The sequence below is a fragment of the Trachypithecus francoisi genome, unplaced genomic scaffold (genome assembly GCF_009764315.1).
Source record: "Trachypithecus francoisi isolate TF-2019V2 unplaced genomic scaffold, Tfra_2.0 Lachesis_group9, whole genome shotgun sequence".
Taxonomy (NCBI): Eukaryota; Metazoa; Chordata; class Mammalia; order Primates; family Cercopithecidae; genus Trachypithecus; species Trachypithecus francoisi.
Window position 1 is genome coordinate 28,439,413 of NW_022681474.1, and position 22,601 is coordinate 28,462,013.

Consider the following 22,601-nt stretch of genomic DNA (forward strand, 5'->3'; position numbering starts at 1 on the left):
CAGGTATTTGAAAGGACTTGGTTCTTGTGATCTAAGCCATATGTGTATTAGGGGACACCCTCAGCCCAGTGATTCTGTGCTTCTTGCAGACTATGGAAGTACTTAGATAAGATCTTGAAGAATTTCCTGAATTGCCAAGCAGAGACTTTTGTTCTCTCCCTGTACTTTCTGCCAAACAAAGAGTCTCTCTCTCTCTCTCTGTTCTGAGCTGGATCTGGGGATGTGATGACACAAGCACCCTGGTGGCTGCTGGGACTGCACTGAGTCAGACCTGAAGGCAGCATAGCGCTGTGTCTTGCCCCATGCCCACTGTAACCACTACCTGGCTACTGCCTATGTTCGCTCAAGGCTCTGAAGTTCTACAATCAGCAGGTGGCAAAGCCAGCAAGGATTATGTCCTTACTTCAGGACAGTGAGTTCCCTTGGGCCCTGGGTAGGTCCAGAGATGTCATCAAGGATCTAGGGGCTAGAGTCAGGAACCTTAGAAACTTACCTGCTGTTCTATTGTACTGTGGGTGAGCTGGCCCTCAAGCCATCAGACACAGTCTTTCCCACTCTTATCTCCCCTTTCCACAGGCAGAGGAGCCTCACCCCATGGTCATCACCACCACAGGCCCTTAGGGAGTACTGCCACGCTACCAGCAATGTTCACCTACAGCACAAGTGCTCTTCATTCAGCCCATGGTGAATGCTGCCTGGCCTGTGACTCACCCTTCAGGGCAGGGGGCTCCTTTCTACCCCAGGCCAGGTTCATAAATACTGTCCCAGACCCAAGACCTGGAATGGGGACCCCACTTAATGCTGTACGCCCTTGTGGCGAAGCTGGTAGCTAAGATACAAGACACGGTCCCCTTTACTTTTCCCTCTGCTTTTCTCAAGAAGAAGGAGTCTTCTGCCCACAGCCATCACAGCTGGGAATGTGCTGATTCTCACTTGAAGCCAGCAAGTCTGAGTCTCACCCAAGGCTCATGGTATACCATCTGGGTATCACTGCTGGTCATTCAGGTGATGGGTCCTGCCAGGACTTGGTTCTTACCTTTAAGTCAGCAGCATCTCTTCTGGCCGAGGTTGAGTCTAGACATGTCATCTGGGAACTAGGGCCTTGAAAGGGGGTCTCATGACTCTGATTGCTGCCCTATCCTATTATGGCTGAGCTGGTATTCAAGATGCAAAACAAAGTCCTCTTTACTCTTTCCTCTCCTCTTCTCAGGTTGAAAGAAAGGTTCTGTTTTGGAGCTGTGAGCTGTGCAGCCTGTCATTGGAGAAGGGGTGGAGCAAAAACTCCCTTAGCCCACTGACTCTGAGCCCAGTTCAGCAGTCGGACTTACCTATGTATGAGCTGCAGTCTTTGTGGCCTAGGCTGCCTTTCAAGTTTATTTAGCACCCCAGAGCACTTTAGCCCATGCTGGCAAGGCTTGCCAAATCTCAGATTCTTACCACTGGGATGGGCTAGTCCCCCTGGCTAGGGCTGGTTTAAATACTCCTTCTTTGGGTAAGTGTCAGCTGAGTTCAGCCTGGTTTTGCTTTCTGCGGTGATAAGATGGGTTGGCCTGGCAGGACTCGTTTTGCCAAGGATAACATGCTCTTTATGTATAACTAATGCTAGGGAGAAGACCACTAATTTGACCCAGTAGCAAAGCCTTAGTGATTGGAGGGAGTCAGAGCTCTGAATGTACACATTGGCTCTTAACAAAAGCCATCTCAAGCCTAGCCCAACCAATGGGGTACATATCTGTGTCCTAAGGAAGGGTGGGGCTACAAGTAAAAACTGAAAGAACTGAAAGAGCTGTTTCACTCAACCTGTAAAAGAGGGGTGCAAGCAGCTGTGCTTTTCCATGTCAATTAGCACATAACACATAAATATAACACATAACAAATAGATCCATCTATCTGACTTCTGAAAGGACTCCTGCGTGAATGGAGCTGCAGAAGGGCATGGCATGCCTGGTGTGCAGGCTGTCCAGCACAGCAGCAGTGTATCCATCCAGAGTATCAGCAGCAGAGGAGCAAAATCCCTGGCAGAACAACTGGAGACACTGCTTTTCTGGCTGAGCAATGCTGAGCCTGGCCAGCAAGGACTCCATATGCTCAGGAGCAGCAAGAACGCCCAGAGCGACTAACAGGGTGCCAGCCACCATCTGCCCAGCAAAGTGGGAAAGAGACCAATGTCCATCTAAGTGAGGGCTGAGTACCAGTGGTGTCTGGCTAAAGCAGACTTGTCCCTAAGCACTTGTGACACATACTTATGGGGATTTTGTAAAGTGACAGAAGTCCCACATTAGCATGTGATAACTATCAGCCTGCATTTTTATACAGATGTTGTTGCCTGTCCATGAATGTAAAATTTGATTACTAGTGTTATGACACTTATTGTACCCCTAAGTTGTATGAGTGGCATTAGATAGGTAGATAGACAGGTAGATAGATAGATAATGTTGATTATGTATATGTGAAAATATGCACACATAACACAGTTCCTAGTCCATAACTTCCATAGTCCTTGTATTTCCTGAGTGACTAAAACAATAAGCATATCTTTTGTTGAAGTATGTGGATTTTTATCCTTGGTTCCTGCAGCAGCTTTGGAATAGCTTCAGACAGACTTTTGTTATAGTGTTGGGGTGCTTTAGGTCTCAGAAGCAGTCCTCAGGAAACAGAATCTCACTTTCTGACCTTCCCTGGTCCTCCTTTCATCTGCTCCTTTTGCTCCCCAAGCAGGCCACAGAGACCAAAAATAAAATCTTTACCCACCTTTCTGTCTTGGGGCTGCCCATAAAGAAATGATCTGACCTACCTTGTCTGATTGCAGATCATAAGACCCACTCTTTATCCAATCTCATTTTTACAAGGTTGTCCATGCTTCATTTGTGCCTATCCAGTGAAGTCTCCATAAAAGGCCCAAGAGAACAGGGTACAGAGAACTTCTGACCAGCTGAGCTCTTGCAGGAGGGTGAATAAGAACTCATTCATGTGGAGGGTGGCGCGTGATCATGGAAGCTCTTTCCCACATGCCTTGCCCTACACATCTCTTTATCTATATCCTTTGTAATATCCTTTATAATAAGCCAGTAAGTGTTAGGAAGTGAGGCACTCTAGCAACTTAATCAAACCCAAGGAGAGGGTCATGGAAACCCTGATTTATAGTGTTGGTCAGAAGCACAGGTAAAACAACCTGCGGCTTGCTATTAATGTTGGAAGTGGGGAACAGTTTAGTAGAACTGAGCCCTCAACCTGTGTAATCTGATACTATCCCCAGGTAGATAGTGACAGAATTGAACTGGGTTGGAGGACACCTATTGGTCTATTGGTGTCTGCTGCAAAACTGATTGCTTGCTTGATACGTTGAGAAAAAAACTACACACATCTGGCCACAGAAGTCTTCTGTGTTAATTGTGGTGTGAGAGCAGAGGAAAAACTGTATTTTCAACACAGGTGGCCCATGTTGTACAACTCCAGGAGGCTCTATTCATATCATATTCCACGTCAGTGTCCTCACCCTGGAGCACATAAATAGAACATTAGTGGTGCCCCCTGGAGTTGTGCAATGTGGACATGTGGATCGGGAGCCTGAGAAAATTCTGAATACATTTGCTTTACAACCCAAAATAGATTACCATCTGTGATATTAGCTATGTACACAAATAGAGAACCCAGTAGAGTTAAAAAGCTATCCCTGCTTCATTGTTTGTAATCTGGATACTGATTTAGCCTGAAAAATTTTGTCACCCAAAGTACTTTCATATAAGATTGCATTCACATATAAATACATTCAGCAAATATATACAAGGATGAGATCATAACATGTTTCTCTAAAGTTCACGTGGATTCATTTATTAGTTGTTTCTTTGGTACCTTCAGCATCATTCGATGAAATACTGTTTTTCATTAGTAGTTAGTATTAAAATATGCTAAATACAGATAGGAACACTTAAATTTTATCAGCTATTCAGATCACTTTACAAATTCTGAAAGTTTAGGTAATATGCCCAAATTCCTGTAAGGTAAATGTTTCCAATGATATTCTAGAAATAATTATTTTACTGATAGCATTACCTATTTTTAGCTTCATTAAATGGACTCAATTGTTTACTTGTTTCAAAAATATTTGTACATTCTTGTAATTTTATAATTATTTTGTTTAAAGAGATTTCTGAAAACTATTACATTTGATTTCATGGGACAAAATAAGATGAATCCAACAAATATGTGTGCTTAAATACAAAGAAATAAAACACATTTTACCAAAAATAACAAAATTTCCTGAAAAATTCTGAGTATACATCTTTTGGCCTTAAAAAAAAATATTGTAGAGAGAGAAAAAAAGGCACATATAACCTAAATGATTGTTAATAGCTTTAACCTATATTATGAATTTCAATAAATATTGCAATACTAAGTTTTTGCTTTTTTTCCTTCAAATTAGCAATGCCTAGGATTTGACTGAATCCATTTTTACTATTGGTGTCATAAGAAAAGACACATTTGTGGCCGAGTGTGGTGGCTCCCACCTGTAATCCCAGCACTTTTGGGAGGCCAAGGCAGATGGATCACAAGGTCAGGAGATCAAGACTATCCTGGCTAACACGGTGAAACCCCATCTCTACTAAAAATACAAAAAAAATTAGCCGGGCGTGGTGGCAGGTGCCTGTAGTCCCAGCTACTTGGGAGGCTGAGGCAGAATGGTGTGACCTGGGAGGTGAAGCTTGCAGTGAGCCAAGATTGCACCACTGCACTCCAGCCTGGGTGACAGAGCCAGAATCCATCTCAATAAAAAAAAGAAAGAAAAAGGAAAAAGAGAAAAAATAAAAGACACATTTGCATAGACTTACATTTACTGTTGAGTTCTGCCCCATAGGAGGCAGGACACTAAGTATGGACGATAAAATTTTTATTCTTTTTTTGCAGTGAAACAAGATGCATGGGTTGAATAGAGTGCAGAGCAACTGTTTTCCTGGGCGCCTTCACATTTTTAATTCTCTAAAAACATTTTTGTCTTTGTGTCAAAGGCCTTAGTAATAAATTTATTGACAGTACCTTACTGGAAAACTGTGCTTTAGAGTAGATATAACTTTAGCAATGACAGGGAAGGGGGAGAAATATTTTTTTAAGGATAGTAGTGTAGTTTTAGGTCAGAATAATTTAGTCTTTCAGTAGAATTCAAACTGACATGCCCCTCATTCCTTACTGCCAGGAACATAGAGCTTTATCTCTGACTGTTCAGCTGCCCTAATCTTGTTTGCTTTCCCACTTACGTTTCTTTTTTTTTTTTTTTTTTGAGACGGAGTCTCGCTCTGCCGCCCAGGCTGGAGTGCAGTGGCCGGATCTCGGCTCACTGCAAGCTCCGCCTCCCAGGTTCACGCCATTCTCCTGCCTCAGCCTCCCGAGTAGCTGGGACTACAGGCGCCCGCCACGTCGCCCGGCTAGTTTTTTGTATTTTTAGTAGAGACGGGGTTTCACCATGTTAGCCAGGATGGTCTCGATCTCCTGACCTCGTGATCCGCCCGTCTCGGCCTCCCAAAGTGCTGGGATTACAGGCTTGAGCCACCGCGCCCGGCCCCCACTTACGTTTCTAATCTCTGAAAAAAAGTATTATATTTAACAGAATTTGTAGTTTTGGAAGATTGATTTACTTTGCAGTTAGGTAGTGTACATTTATATAAATACAACTTGTTTTTTTTTAAGTGAAAAATCTGAAGTCAAAATTCCCAATGTTTTAGCAAAAAGAAAGAAAGATAGGGAAATAAGCAAATACCTAACCATGACAATGCCAGTCTTGGGACTAGAAATTGAAATAGAATATTATTATTTCATGGTCTATTCCCACAAGGGGAACTTGTGGTATAGATTATATACATACATATATACGTGTGTGTGTGTGTGTGTGGTCTGTGTATATAAAGCCTGACATCACCTGGGCAGCTGAGACTAAAGTATAGATTTTGTTCCCTGTCCATGAATGATAGTGTAATTCTCCTGTATTTATTCATATAGGTTTGAGGGTGGTCATGCATTCTATTGTGGTAATGCTAAATTTGATATGCCATTTAAATATCAAAGTAGACTTATCAAGAAGGCAGTTGGATGTAGTAGTCTGGACTTCAGGGGAGAAATCCATGTTGGAGATAATGCTTTGAGTTGTTTGCTTATAGAAGTATTCAATGCCACGGCATTGGATGAGGTCACTGAATGTGAGTGTTAAGAAAGAAAAGTGAAGGAGGACCAGGACAGAACTCTGGGGAATAGTAACATTTAGTCACTAGCAGAGGAGCCACAATAGGAGATTAAGGGAGTATAGCCCTTAAGGGAGGAAGAGCAGAGAATGTGGTCTACTGCAAGCCACGTAACCTGAGTGTTTTGGAGAGAATAGTAAACTCTGCCAAGTAATGCTGAACATTCAAGAAAATAGTGTAACATTGAATTTGGCCCCACAGAGTTATTTAATGACCTTGACAAGAGCCACCTCTGTAGAGTGGGGTGAAGGGCAGTTCTAGCCAGGAGAGATGGAGGAGAGAGACAAGGTGAGGAAGGAGAAATAGGGAATATGAACTCCTCTTTTAAGAAGCTCAGCTATGAAGGGATGAGAAATAGGGTAACAGCTGGAAAGGACAGAGGATCAAAGGAGATAATTTTAAAGATGGGAGATATTAGAGCACAGGTTGTATGTTGATGGAAGGAGGAGGTTGATGATGCATATGAAAGGGGATCATTACAGCAGTGGATCCTGTAAACAGCAAGTGAACAAGCAGAAAAGTTAGCCTTTGCTCAAGCAGAGACAGTTTCTTCTCCATTGGAACCAGAAAGGAGACAGAGTGATGCAAAGATGAAATTCTTTCCTTTTTTTTGAGACTGAATCTCGCTCTGTCACGCAGGCTGGAGTGCAGTGGCGCAGTCTCGGCTCACTGCCTTCACCTCCCAGGTTCAAGCAATTCTCCTGCCTCAGCCTGCCGGATAGCTGGGACTACAAGCACCGCTGCCATGCCTGGCTAATTTTTGTATTTTTAATAGAGACAGGTTTTCACTATGTTGGCCAGGATGGTCTCAATCTCCTGACCTCGTAATCCGCCCACCTTGGCCTCCCAAAGTGCTGGGATTACAGGCATGAGCCACCGCATCTGGCTGAAATTCTTTCTACTTGTTTATAATTGCTCAGTGAAGTGTGAGTTATGGTCATCAGTTGAGAGTTCTGGTACAGAGGACTGTAAGAGAAATGCCTTTTTAGTCTTTTTTTCTAGGTTCTCCATAATAAACATGCATTTCTTTTATAATTAGATAAAAGAGTATAAAAATTTGTATCCTTTGACCCAACAAATTTTGTTCTTTTTCCAAGGAAGAGGAAAAACATTTTTGTACAAATATATTTATTATGGACGTACTAATAATAGCAAATAAAGGAGAGTATACAACAGTAGAAGGATGCTTAAGTAACGGACTCCCCTAAAAATAGAAGGTAGGTAGACTTTAAAATGAAAGCTTTCAAGAATATTTAATGACATGGATAGGTCTTGGCATGTTAAATAAATCTATCATCTTCAGTAAAAACACTGTCTACAAAGCAATTATCTGCAAAATGTTATCTTCAAGTCAATATGAAAGCACATTTCTAAAGAATGAAAATTTTTTTAAATCTGCATAAATAAAGTGATATAAGGAAACATATAAAATGTTAATAGTGATTGTCTCTTGGTGATGGAGTTATAAGTGATTTTTTTCTTCTTAGACCTTTGACATTTAATTTTTTTTACAAAGAAAGTGCATACATATATACACACACATATATATGTAATTCTTTTTCTTTTCTTTTTTTTGAGATGGAGTCTTGCTCTCTCGCCCAGGCTGGAGTGCAGTAGCACGATCTTAGCTCACTGCAAACTCCTCCTCCCAGGTTCTCGCCATTCTCCTACCTCAGCCTCCCGAGTAGCCGGGACTACAGGTGCCCGCCACCATGCCCAGCTAATTTTTTTTTCTATTTTTAGTAGAGACAGGGTTTCACCGTGTTAGCCAGGATAGTCTTGATCTCCTGACCTTGTGATCCACCCACCTTGGCCTCCCAAAGTGCCGGGATTATAGGTGTGAGCCACCGTGCCCGGCCGTTATTTTTATACTTGGAAAAAATCAATGTATTAAAAACATTCCTATACTCACCAGTGATCCATCATGCCATTTAATGATTCTTGGAAAAGGTAAACACCATCAGCCTTCCTAGCCGTTAACCAGATTATTTTCCTGTAATGGTGTTTGTCCCACAGAAACTTGTAGCGGCTCTGGTAATACAGCTCTATATGTTGAAGGGACTGTGCCACTCCATCTTTGCAACAAAATTCTACTTACAGAAACTGTGTTTCTTTGCTGTTTTTTTGTTTGTTTGTTTGTTTGTTTTACTTGTGTCTATGCTTTTACTTGTCTCTAAGATAAGCATGGAGTGAAGACAGATGTTAGGAATTTTGCAGTTGGAGAATAACCATAAAATATTCTTGCCAACACAGATATCAGATTTATTTCAACGTCTAAAGCTCAGGTTGTTCTATCTAAAATAATACAGAGCAGAGAGACATCACATTTAACAGCGTAAACACATAAAATTTCCCAGTATGACATTTTTTTCTTTAGCCTCCAGACATCTGATTCCTTTTCAAAAGCACACAGATCCTCTCAGCCAGCCCAGAGCCACCCAAAAGGGATTTCCATATGGTAGGTGTTGCTTAAAATTTGCTAATAGACTTAATGAAGGTACTCCTCTTAACAGGTAGGATTGTGCCTATTGTTCAACTCATAAATAAATGATTATACATCATTTCTTTAGGTTGTTCCTTAGTTATAAATCAAAATTTATACCAGAGTGTAACATATCTTCTCTTCTGTTGTTTGAATATGTAATCCTTGCATATTAAAATAGTGCACAACTGTAGTCAGTGAACAAGTCTTCCCACTAATATCCCTCCATAGAGGCAGCCAATGTACCCAATTTCTTGCATATATTTCTAGAGATATTCTATTTTTATATAAGAAAATAACTGGAGCATTCATGAAAACTTAATAAGACCCTTAAACGTCACGTAATATTCTTTATCACTGTATCAAAGACATGAAGGATGGTGGTCAGAAAAGCTTATAATGCCAGAAGCCACTAAAAATTGGAGATTAGAAATAATTTAATATTTTTCTGAAAGAAAAGTCTAAATGATTGGGGAAAAGACAATGCTTTAAAAGTTGATTTCTATACACATCAGTTGCATCAAAGGAGACATCTAATTGGGTGAGCATATAGAAAAATGCTAATCTTTGCTACTGGCTTGTAAATTTTTAATGTACTAGACATTTTGTGGTTTAGTTTTTAAAAATAGTTTCACTCTCCCAGTCATAAAGTATGCATTCATCTTTAATACATACATATGTATTATATACTATATATAAAATATTATATATTGTGTATAAATATATATTTTAAATTATCTTGTGAACCACAGATGATTGATAGTGGCTTGCCATCCCCCACTTCAGGCTCCTCTTTTCTCCTTGTAATTTTTGCCTATTACAAGGTCAGCAGTTATGGCTCATAGGTCAAATCAGGCTTGCCACCTATTTTTGTGAATGAAGTTTTATTAGAACAGAGCTATGCTTATCCATTTATGTATTGACTATAGCTGTTTTCATGCCACAATGACAAGGTTGAGTAGTTGTAACACAGGTTGTATGGGCTACAAAGCTGAAAAGCTGAAAATATTTATCTGATCCTTTACATAAAATGTGCCCTGGAGTAATAAATCCTCATTATGGTAATGAATGAGCAAGAAGCAGTAGAGAAAAGAAAAAGCAAGAACTGATTTTAAATGTGCAATAACATTATCAGGTATAGAGTATCACATAGGAACATGCAAACTATGTATAAAATCTCTTGGATTTCATTTATTTCATATGCTTTAGTGTCCACCTAGAAAAAAGCAGGGACACTGCTCTTACAGAGGTTTACAATAAATTAAAGGTGTGGATACACAAGTACCTAGCTAAACATGTACAGATTTTCATCTACTTTCCTGTATCACTTTTCCAATCCCATCCTTCTTTCCAACATTGCTACAAATTTTATGAGTACATATTTATCTGTGCAGTCCAGATTAAAGTATATCTTTAAAGAAGTAAATGCGAAAGAAGAAAGTCTCCAGGAATGAGGAGGGCAATTAAGACTTATTGAAGGCTTGGTCACTATGATATCTGTCACTCCAGGTATTGAGAGTGAGTGCTATGGCTCACCAGGCTGGTGTGTACTTCCTTCTCCACCATCATTTCAAAACTACACACCTGGTCAAAGGGGTCAAACTGCAGATAAATAAAATCTAGTCTTCTAGGGCACACCAGGGAGAGAGAGCCTGTACTCCTGTTGATACTACCAGTGCTGGTAGACAATGTTGGTTGTTCTTGTTACTGGAATTTAAAGATGGATAAGGAAATGAATACAAAACAATTGATTAGATTTATGTTTTACAAAGGATTGCTATTCTACCCCAGTGGTTCCTTAATCGCCTTAGGTGATAGAGCTTGATATTTACAAGAGTATTTTTAAGCAAAGTAAAAGCAAATAAAGCTGTTTCATTACCACAGTACACAGTACAACTAAATAGTAAGGATAAAAATTTAACATCAGGCAGCATAGTGGTTTTTTGTTTTCATTGTGTAGAGCAGAAATACAAATAAAGCTATATTAACCACCCCTAAGGGTATTTGTGACCTTTGACAACACTGAAAGAAAATGTTTATAGTCTGAAACTATGTCTCTCCAGTATTACAGAGTAAATGAAAAATATAATCTGGTTAACAAGTTGTACTTTTACAAGAGGACAAAATTCTTATAGAAGGATTCCGACTTTGCTTTTTCCAAGTCTTACAGAAAGAAAACATTGAAAAAAGTAACAAGAATGGAAAGAGTGGAAAAGTAACAAGAATGGAAATCAATTCTATAAAATAAAGGCAAAAGGCAAATATTAAAAGTATAAAATTATCTTGAAACATATATATTTAATATATATGTATGTGTGTATATACATGTATGTATACTTTGAAAAGTACATATACACTTTGTCTTAGAACATTTAAGTTGTTTATAACCAGAGTGTAAAAATAAAAATACGTTTTCTTTGGTTTCACAGTAGATGAACATTTAGTAAAAGCAAACTATTCACTCAAATATATTTTGAGCATCCACCATTTGTGAGAATCTGATCTAGGAGTATGGGGTATGTCAGTCGGTGACAAAACAAAGCAAAACAAAACCTGTTTTCACGGAGCTTATATACTTATTGGAAGACCCAGACAATACATATAAAAAATTTAGTGAGCAATGTAGTATATCACATGGTGATGCATGCTAAAGAAAAACAGAGCAGCCAGGCGTGGTGGCTCACCCCTGTAATCCCAGCACTTTGGGAGGCGATGGAGGGTGGATCATGAGGTCAGGAGTTCGAGACCACTCTGGCCAACATAGTGAAATGCCGTCTCTACTAAAAATACAAAAAATGAGCCGAGTGTGGTGATGTGTGCCTGTAATCCCAGCTACTCAGGAGTCTGAAGCAGGAGAATCGCATGAACGTGGGACGTGGAGGTTGCAGTCAGCTGAGATCATGCCATTGCACTCCAGCCAGGGCAACAGTTCTAAGAAAGAAAGAAAGAGAGAGAGAGAGAGAGAAGAAAGAAAAGAAAAGAGAAAGAAAAACAGCAATATAAGAGGGAGTGGAAGTCCTCAGGGTTGGAGGGTGGGATTACAGTGTTGAAAACAGTGGTCATTCCATACCTCACAACCAAGAGAAGTACTTTAGGCTTGTGACTCTGGGCAGAGAGAAGAGTCAGCCTCTGAGGCAGGAGTGAGCCAGGTGTTAGAGGCTCTGCCAAGAGGGATTGAGAAAGCTAGAGAGGAGTAAGTGGGGACACAGTGTTAGGAGATATGGTGGGAGAAGCAATGGGGTGGGTGTAGGATCAGATTACAAGAGACCTTATTTTGAGTGACATGGGGAGGGTACTGACCAGATGGGTGACATTTCTGAGTTATGTTTTAAAAAGATCATTCTCGGCCGGGCGCGGTGGCTCAAGCCTGTAATCCCAGCACTTTGGGAGGCCGAGACGGGTGGATCACAAGGTCAGGAGATCGAGACCATCCTGGCTAATACGGTGAAACCCGTCTCTACTAAAGAATACAAAAAACTAGCCGGGCGACGAGGCGGGCGCCTGTAGTCCCAGCTACTTGGGAGGCGGAGGCAGGAGAATGGCGTAAACCCGGAAGGCGGAGCTTGCAGTGAGCTGAGATCCGGCCACTGCACTCCAGCCTGGCGAGAGAGCCAGACTCCGTCTCAAAAAAAAAAAAAAAAAAAAAAAAAAAAAAGATCATTCTCACTATTGGCAATAATCAAGGTCAGAAACAATGGTGGCTTAAAGATCAAGGTAGTAGCAATGGAAGTTTTACTTTAGAAATAGGCATTTATGGTTTTATTAAATGGTCTAGGATTTAGGTGGAGAGCACAATATTGTTTAATGAAGAAATCCCACCTTTTCACCCATGTATCCAATCAGCAGTTCATGGAAAACTGTCTAAACTGTTTTTACATATGATCCAGGTTTTCTTACCTTCCTGCCAATATTTCTGTATTCTGTGCATTTTCCATTTGCCTTTCTAGATTTTGGTAGACTCAGTAATGACCCTCTAAGATACCCAGGTCTAATCCCTGGAATCTGTGAATATTACTTTGCCTGGCAAAAGGAGCCATGCAGATGTGATTAAGTCAAGGATCTGGAGAAGGGGAAACTATCCTGGATTAGTGGCTGGGCCCTAAATATAATCATAAGAGTCATAAGACAGAGGCAAGAAGGTTAGTGAGGGAGAAAACAATATGAGGATGGAAGCAGCTGTTAAACTGATGCAGCCATGACCAAAGAATGCCTGCAGCCTCCAGAAACTGGAAAAGGCAAAACAATGATTCTCCCCTAGAGTCTCCAGAAGGAACCAGCCCTGCTGATGATACCGTGAATTTCCAGATGAAACTGATTTTGGATTTCTGGCCCGCAGAACTGTGAGAGAATAAATACTCATTGTTTTATGCCACAAGATTTGTGATAAATTTGTTGCAGCAGCAATGGGAAACTAATACATAGGTCTACTTCTTGCTTCTTCACTCTGCCGTGTGCCCTGGAAAGCTGACCCTGGTGCACTGCACCAATCAAGCACCTGCAGATTGGAAGTGACAATGGCCAGGATCTACCTAAGGCAGCAGCTTCTATCCAGTGGTGCTAACCCTAGAGCTACAGCTCTCTCTTGGCTTTTGGAAACCACTTTGTCCACTTGCAGCTTCTGGCCGAGGGTAGTAAAAGTTGCTGCAGAGGGAGCTTCACTAGCTCTCGTTTGTTTCCTTTATCAGTACCCATACCTTCATAAAGACAGGCTCTTTATCCAGTTTCTGCTCCAGCATGTAAGGAGGTTAGAAGTTGTCACTCCATCCTAACAACCAGTGAAAAGCTGAACAAACTGAAAAATTAACAGCTCTTATTGGATCCATCACAGAAGTAAGGTTACAGGGTAAACCACTCCCCACAGGTATGAAAATACAGAAAATATCAGCTTATTGGAGCAGAAACATGCAATTGGAGACATCCAAGGGAGCAATTAATGGGGTGGGAAAATTTAAACTGTAATTGATGAATTGCTGGAGGCTCAGTCTGACAGTTAAAAACTATAGGAGATTCCAGTCACAGGTGGCCTCCATACTTGTGTAGGTTTTACCTGCAGATCAGTCCGGTTCTCACAGTAAATTTCAGAGAAAAGTCCCTTTGTGTTTACATCAGGGAGAGAGGAAAAAGTGCCATTTAAAAATATGCCAGAGCATTGTGTTCCTTTTAACATGGTTTACCCTTCTCTTATCCTTCCTAAGGAATAGAAGGGGAGTAGAGAAGGAGGAGACTGAGGCACTTGTGAAGATCACAGCTGAAAGTCACTGGCATTAAAAGGTTGAAACCTAATCATATAACTATAGAATGTTTCCCCTCCCTTATGCCTGTAGCATGTTAGCAACACATTAATAAACGCCTATTTATTGGAGTTACTTTTACCCAGTATTGGCTTTCAAAAAAAAATTACAAGGCATACTAACAGGCAGAAATCACAGTCTGAAGAAACAGAGCAAGCATCAGAACCAGGCTTAGATACGGCAGGTATGTTGAATTATCACACCAGGAATTTTTTGTAAGTCCATAATGAATATAATAAAGGCTCTAGTGGATGAAGTAGACTACATGCAAGGACAGATGGGCAATGTAAGTAGAGAGATGGGAATTCTGAGAAGGAATTTGAAATGTTAGAAATCAAAAGCACTGTAACATAAATGAAGAACAACCTTAATGGTCTCATTAGTAGACTGGACTCAGTGGAGGAAAGAATCTCTGAGATGTATCCATAGAAATGTCTGAAATGGAAAGGCAATGAGAAAAAGATTGAAAAACTGGAATAGAAGATCTAAGAACTGTGGAATAACTAAAAATGTATAATATATACATAATGGGAATACCAAGAGAAGAGAGGAAGAAACAAATATTTTAAGCAACAATGACTGAGAATTTTCCAAAGTTAATGTCAAATACTAAACCACAGAACAAAGATTCTCAGAGAATGCCAAGGAGCATAAATATTTTTTAAAAACACCAAACATATCTATAGCACATGTAAATGGATAATGGCAGGGCATGTGTCTCAGAGACAGTGATGATCTGCTATAAACAGAATGTAGAGAGCTTTAGTGTATGACGTTGGAGGCTGAGGAAACTAGGTCAGGGAAGGGCATTATTACTGAGAAATACAGACGTCCTAAATGTGTCCAAGTTCCAAATGCCCAGAAGCGAAGCACTATCTTCCCTCATAAAATCTGAAACTCCTCTAGTATTTATCTCATTGACAGATACCATCATCTATTTAATTGTACACACCAGAAATCTCCATCTTTTTCAACTCATATCCACTACATCACCAAATTTTATCATTTTAATCTCTTTAAAATTTCTCAAAACTCCATTTTCTCCAAATCCATAAAGGAGATGATGGTGTCATTGACTGAGGTGGAGATAATTGAGGTGAGGCACAGTGAGAAGGACAAGAGGAAAAAAAAAAAAAAAAACAGATGCCATGAAAGCTACAGAGGAGAGAATTTCAAGACAGTAGATCAATAAAGTTAAAGGACACAGAAGAACTGAATAGAATGAAATCTAAAGAGGGCAATTGAATAGGACGGTAAGAAGGTCGTTTTACTTTCAAGAGGCTGATAACAGTGCTGATGCCAGAGTTTAGTGAGTTGAGGAGTGAATGTAAATAAGGAAGGGTTCTGTGAATTCAGATTGTCCTTTGAAAAGTTGACAAGGAAGAGTAGAGATTGCAAAAGTTTGAGAAAAATGCAGCAAATTGAGGAAAGGACAACTTAGGATGGTAGAAGACTTGATCAGCTGAGAATATGGACCCAGTGGAAAGGAAGCTTCTGATAGGATGATAGAGCAAGTTACACAGGAAAAATAATCAATAGACAAATTAGTAGGGTTAACCCTGGAAAAGAAAGGCAATGTTTCCACCTTGGAAGTCACAGAGAAGTTGGGAGAGATGTGAAGGGAAGATACATGAAAATATACTATCATTTTGAGATAGAAGGCAAGTACCCTGAGTGAGTTTGTGTTAGTTTCCATTGAAGAAAAAGGAAAATGGATATTGGAAGCTTGAAAGGTAGACATTTTTGGACAACTGCTATGTAAAATGAGCTAGGAAGTCATCCCCCGGATGGGCAAAATAATTAATAAGTAGACTTCAAGGTCCAGTGGAGAGAAAACTAAAATCTTTCAGGTGTGAGTTTCGTGACCACAAATAAGCAACATTGGAGCTGAAGAGAAGTCAATGGCTAGTTGGATTTATTAGTCAGTGCCCTGGAAGCAAAAATAGCACAGTCCAAAGAAGTGTGATTGAAGAGAGTTTTTGTTTTTGCTTTTTATTAAAATCAGCTTTATTTTTAAGAGCAGTTTAAAGTTCATAACAAAATTGAGAGGAAGGCATAGGGACTTCCCATGTGTCCCCTTCCCCCATGTAGGCACAGCCTTCTCCACGATCAACATCCCACTCCACAGTGTTACTTTTGTTACAATTAGTGAAGCTACATTGACACATCACTATCATCCAGAGTCCACAGTTTACATTAAGATTCACTATTGGTGTTGTACATTCAGTAGCTTTTGACAAATGTATAATGATAAGTATTACAATTGTAGCATTGTACTGAATAGTTTCATTGAGCTAAAAATGCTCTGTTCTCTGCCTATCCATCTCTCTGTGTCCTCTAATTGCTGGCAATTACTGATCTTTTTACCATCTCCATAGTTTTGCCTTTTCCAGAATGTAGTAAAGTTGGATTCATATAACATGTAGTTTTTTCAGATGAAGTTCTTTCACTTAGCAATATGCATCTGTGTTTCTTCCATGTTTTTTCATGGCTTGATAACTCATTGCCTTTTAGCACTGAAAATATACTATTGTCTGAATGTACCAGAATTTATTTACCTTTTTCTTCTTGAAGGACATCTTGGTTGTTTCCAGTTGTGGCAATTATGAAAAAAGCTGCTATAAATATCCATGTACAGGTTTTTGTGTGGTTTTCTACTCATTTGGGTGGAAAGGAGCACAGTAGCTGAATTGTATGGCAAGAGCATGCTTCATTTTATAAGAAACTGTCAAACTGTCTTCCAAACTGGCTGTACCATTTTTCATTCCCACCAGCAATGAATGATTACTGTAGCTTTATAGGAAGTCTTGAAATTGCACAGTGTCAGTCCTCCAGCTTTTTCTCCTTCAATATTGAATTGGCTATTCTGGATCTTTTGATTTTCCATATAAACTTAAGAATCAGTTTGCCAGTATCCACAAAATAATTTGTTTGGATTTTGCTTGGGATTGCATTGAATCTGTAAAACAGGTTGAAAAGACCTGACACCTTGATAATATTGAGTCTTCCTATCCATGAACATAGAATGTATCTTCTTTTACTTAGTTCTTGTTTTATTACTTTTATCAGAGTTTTGTAATTTTCTTGTATGTATTTTATTAGATTTATACTTAAGTATTTCAGTGGGGGTTGCTAACATAAGTGGTATTGTGTTTTTAATTTCCATTTTCACTTATTCATTTCCGGTATATAGGGAAAAAATGACTTTTTTATATTAATCTTGTGTCCTAAAACCTTGCTGTAATTGCTTATTCATTTCAGGAGGTTTTTATGCTGACTTTTTCAGATTTTCAACATAAACAATCATGTCATATGAGAACACAGTTTTATTTCTTTCTTCTCTATCAGTATACCTTTTAAGTCATTTTTTGGCCTTATTGCATTAGCTATGACTTCCACTATGATAATGAAAAGGAGTGTAGAGAGAGAACATCCTTGCTTTGTTTCTGATCTTAGCAGGAAAGCTTCTAATTTCTCATCATTATGTATTGTAACTGTAGGCTATTTTACATGTTGTTTATGAAGTTAAGGAAGCTCCCTTCTGTGGCTCATTTACTGAGAGTTATTATGAAAAGAGGTTGAATTTTGTCAGATGCTTTCTCTGCATCTATTGATATGATCATGTCATTTTTCTCTTTTAGCCTATTGATGTGATGAATTATATTAATTTATTTCACCCATCAGTCACCACTCCTACATACAAATACTCTTCCTCAGGTTACTGGAATCCTACTTCTACTTAAAGACCAAGATTAAATGCTAAATCTACTAAGAACTGTACCCACTTTTCCAAAATGGAATTAATTTTCCCTCCTTGCTATTTCCACTTTATGTATTACTTTAATTTTGGCATTTGCCATATACTTTGTGTTTTTAAAAATATTTGTGTTTACATCTCCCACTAGTTTGAAACTCATTGATTGTACAACCTGGATTTTTTTCCACCTATAATAACCCCACAACACTTGGGGCTATTGGGAAAATGCTTGCATATAGCAGGGTCTCAATAAATATGAGTTGGATTGAATTGCATACTTAGATTTTTATTAAAACAACAATGACACTTTGGGAGGCCGTGGCAGATGGATCACTTGAGGTCAGGAGTTCGAGACCAGCCTGGCCAAAATGGTGAAACCTCATCTCTACAAAAAATACAAAACAGGCCGGGCGTGGTGGCTCACGCGTGTAATCCCAGCACTTTGGGAGGCCGAGGCGGGAAGATCACCTGAAGTCGGGAGCTCCAGACCAACCTAACCAACATAGAGAAACCCCGTCTGTACTAAAAATACAAAAAATCAGCCAGGTGTGCTGGCACATGCCTGTAATCGTGGCTACTTGGGAGGCTGAAGCAGGAGAATCGCTTGAACCTGGGAGGCAGAGGTTGTGGTGAGCCTAGATCGTGCCATTGCACTCCAGCCTGGGCAACAGGAGCGAAACTTCGTTTCAAAAAATAAATAAATAAGTAAACAAATAAATAATACAAAAATTAGCCTGGCATGGTGGCAGGTGCCTGTAATCCCAGCTACTCGGGAGGCTTAGGCAGGAGAATTGCTTGAACCTGGAAGGCGGAGGTTCAGTGAACTGAGATCTTGCCACTGCACTGCAACCTGAGTAACAGAGTGAGATTCCATCTCAAACAAACAAACAAACAAACAAACAAAAGCAAGTGATAAGGAGAAGATTCTAAAGCCAATGCCCTTCAAAATTCACAGCTATCACTTTCCATAAATTTGTTATTTTACCTATCAAAATGTGTCTTCCTTACAATTCTAATATATGGCACTTGGTATGTAGCTGAATCTGACAAATCAATGTATGCATATTTTAAACCTTATTTAATACTGGAAACATGAAAGTTAACCAGAAAAATAAGCAGTCATGATTGATTAGCTATTCACTGATGTATAAAAATTATGGAAACATTTACATGTTCTTGTGAAAAGGTAGATGTACTTACTCTTTTTAAGAAATGCCCAATATTGTACTAAGAAAAATCATTTAAAGCTATTTTCTATGCAAACCTCAAACATTCAGTTGGTTTCAGGCAAACATGGATATTGAATTAAGGTAATGAAGATTCAAGACACCTTGTTTTTTGCATCTTTGTATCAAGGCATAAAATGATGAATAACACTTGATTTCTACACACAACTTTCCCAAGGTCTAGCAGGAACAATGAACCTGTATTGACTTCATTAAATGTGAGAACTTCTCCACTAGTGGTGTATTCTCTCTGGAAAGACCTGCAGTGTCTTCACAGAGAGGGTAATTTAAGCCTAACTTTGAAGGATACGTAGAATTTTGCCAAGCATGGAAGGAAAATAATTCCAGGTAGAGAAATGGAATGAACAAAGCATTTTCAAAGTCTTGAAAATGCTTGGTATGTTGAGAGCTATTCCGTACAGAGCTGATGGAGAATGATGCTGGAAAGGTTGTTTAAGGCAAGATTGTGAAGGTCCATGAAATCCATGCCAAGACATTTTTAAGTTGTACCATAGAAGATAGGGATCTATCTGAGGTTGTTTTAATCATCACAATGACCAAATCTTTTCTAAGTTTTTGACAGCTAATACCAAAAACATCATGGAGTATGAATTCACAGGAGTGGAAGAGTGAGGGTACCAACCAGCCAAGTATTGATCCTTCTGCTCCTCACCATCCATTCCCCATCATTCTCCAGGAACAGTCTGTAGCAGCCAAAAGGGTCCAGAAAAAAACAGAAAAAAATTCAGGGCCCTTCAATTAAATGGATAATTGGATTTCTTCCTCTTTTGTCTTAAAAAGAATATATAAAAAATGGTTATATTTATAAGAATCTCTTTGAAAATAGAGGAGTAAATAAGATGATACTTGTTCAGTTCAGCAAATGTGGAGATCAACTATATGCAAATTCCATGCCAGAAGTTGTGGGGGGATATACAGTCACTTAGTCATTCAACTAAAGTTTATCGAGAAACTACACTATTCTAAACAATATCCTTATTCTTGGGATACAACAAGAAACTAAAGGCATAGTTTTACAGATCTTGATCCTTACATCTAGTAAGGACTTCAAATATTAACTAAATTATCCACACAAGTGCATAATTTTTTAAGTGGTATAAAAATTATGGACGAATCTTGTAATCCCAGCACTTTGGGAAGCCAACATGGGCGGATCACGAGGTCAGGAGATCGAGACCATCCTGGCTAACATGGTGAAACCCCATCTCTACTAAAAGTACAAAAATTAGCCGGGCGTGGTAGCGCGCCTGTAGTCTCAGCGACTCAGGAGGCTGAGGCAGGAGAATCGCTTGAACCGGGGAGGCGAAGGTTACAGTGAGTCGAGATTGCACCATTGCACTCTGCCCTGAAGACAGAGCGAGACATGGTCTCAAAAAAAAAAAAAAAAATTATGGAGGAATCTAATTAAGAGTTGCAAATAGGTATAAGACACTATTTCTGTCATTAGATACATTTTTTTAATATCAGAAACATGATTTGCAAATAGTTTCTCCCAGTCTGTGGTTTGGTTTTTATTTTCTTAACAAGAAAGCAGCAAATTGAGGATTGTACACCTTAGGATGATGGAAGATGTGATCAACTGAGAATATGGATCTGTGGAAAGGAAGCTTCTGATGGCATGAGACAGCAAGCTGCACAGGAAAGAAAATCGAGAGACAGGTGGAAAGGGTTAACCCTGGAAAAGAAAGGTGGCACTTCTACCCTGGAAAGTGAAAAAGAAATGTGTATGGGGGTGAGGGAGTATTAGAAGATAGGTGAAAATATACTAACATTTTGAGATAAAAGGTAAGGAACTGGAGTGAGTTTGTATTAGCTTCCATTTGAAGAAGAGGGAAAATAGATATAGGAAGCTAGGAAGATAGACATTTTTGGACCACTGCTATCTAAAATGAGCTAGGAAGTCTCCTGTGGAGGGGTAAATAATTAATGAGTAACTTCAGGGTCCAGTGGAGGGAAAACTCTAATCTTTCATGTGTGAGATCTGTGACCAGAAATCTGCAACATTCGAGTTGAAGAGAAGTCAGTGACTGACTGGATCTATTAGTCAGTGTCCTAGCAGGAAAATAGCACAGTCCGAAGAAGTGTGATTGGAGAGAATTTTTTGTTTTCATTTTTTATTAAAATAAACTTGCGGCCGGGCACGGTGGCTCACGCCTGTAATCCCAGCACTTTGGGAGGCCGAGACGGGCAGATCACGAGGTCAGGAGATCGAGACCATCCTGGCTAACACGGTGAAACCCCGTCTCTACTAAAAAGTACAAAAAAACTAGCCGGGCGACGTGGCGGGCGCCTGTAGTCCCAGCTACTCGGGAGGCTGAGGCAGGAGAATGGCGTAAACCCAGGAGGCGGAGCTTGCAGTGAGCTGAGATCCGGCCATTGCACTCCAGCCTGGGCGGCAGAGCGAGACTCCGTCTCAAAAAAAAAAAATAAATAAATAAATAAATAAATAAATAAATAAACTTGCACAATGCAGATGTTTATAATTTTAGTGAAGCCCAATTTATCAATTTTTTATTTCATGGATGGCATTGTTGGTGTTGCATATAAAAACTTATTTCCAAACCCAAGGGTATCTAGATTTTTTCCTATGTTATCTTCTGGAGTTTTATAGTTTTACATTTTACATTTAGATCTGTGATTTATTTTGGGTTAATATTTGTAAAAGCTTAAAGGTCAGTGTCTTGAGTCACTTTTTTTGCACGTGAATGTCCAATTGTTCCAGCACCATATGTTGAAAAAATATTCCTATCCTAGGAAATTTACAATCTAGTAAAGGGTATAAGGCCAGCACACAAATGAATGACTGAAATGACATTTAACTAAGATATCTGTCCTAAAGGATGTATAGAATTGTGCTGAGGAGTGTAAAAGAGGTGACATTTAAGGTGGATTGTGAAAAGTGAATAAGGTTTTATCATACAGATGGGGCTGAGGAGGAAATAACAGAAACAAAATGACAGGTGAAAAAAGCACAGGGATGTATAGTTTAAGAAACAGAAACAAGTCCAGTTAAGCTAAAGTGTAAAAGTGTACTTTCTGGCAAACACACTGGAAAGACAGATTGTGTAATGTTATGGAAGGCCTTGAATGAGTTTCATGTAATGAGTCATTGAACAAATATTTATTGAGGGCCTACTGCGTGCCAGGCACTGTTACAGCTGCTGGGCATACAGCAGTGAACAATACAGGTACTCTGTCTTACTATTACAATAAAATCTAGATTGGTATTATATTAATTACAATCTAATAGGAGATGAAAGAGGACAAGGTAGAATGTGAGAGGTGATGAGAACTGGCGGAGGAGCCAGTGGCTAAAAATAGAGCAGGAAAACGGTGATGAGAGGTTCTGGAGAGAAGCCACTAATTTACAAGGGCTCACCAGGAAAAGACTCTGATTAATGTAATATTGAAAGAAGCCCATAGGAAGCAAGAAAGAGCTTTACAGATATCAAAGAAAATGGCATTCTACTCAGAGGAAACAGCAAGTACCAGGGCTGTGAGGTAGAAGCATGCTTAACGCATTCAAGAAACAGTAAGAAAGCCAATGAGGTTGGAAAGAATTGAGTTGGAGGGATATTAGAAACAGATAATGTT

General features: G+C 39.5%; 1 protein-coding gene across 1 annotated transcript in view; it reads left to right on the plus strand.

The window, feature by feature from the left end:
* The window catches only part of MYO3A (myosin IIIA), a 266,051-nt gene that overhangs the window by 101,950 nt on the left and 141,500 nt on the right, over positions 1-22,601 (plus strand). The window lies entirely within an intron of this gene.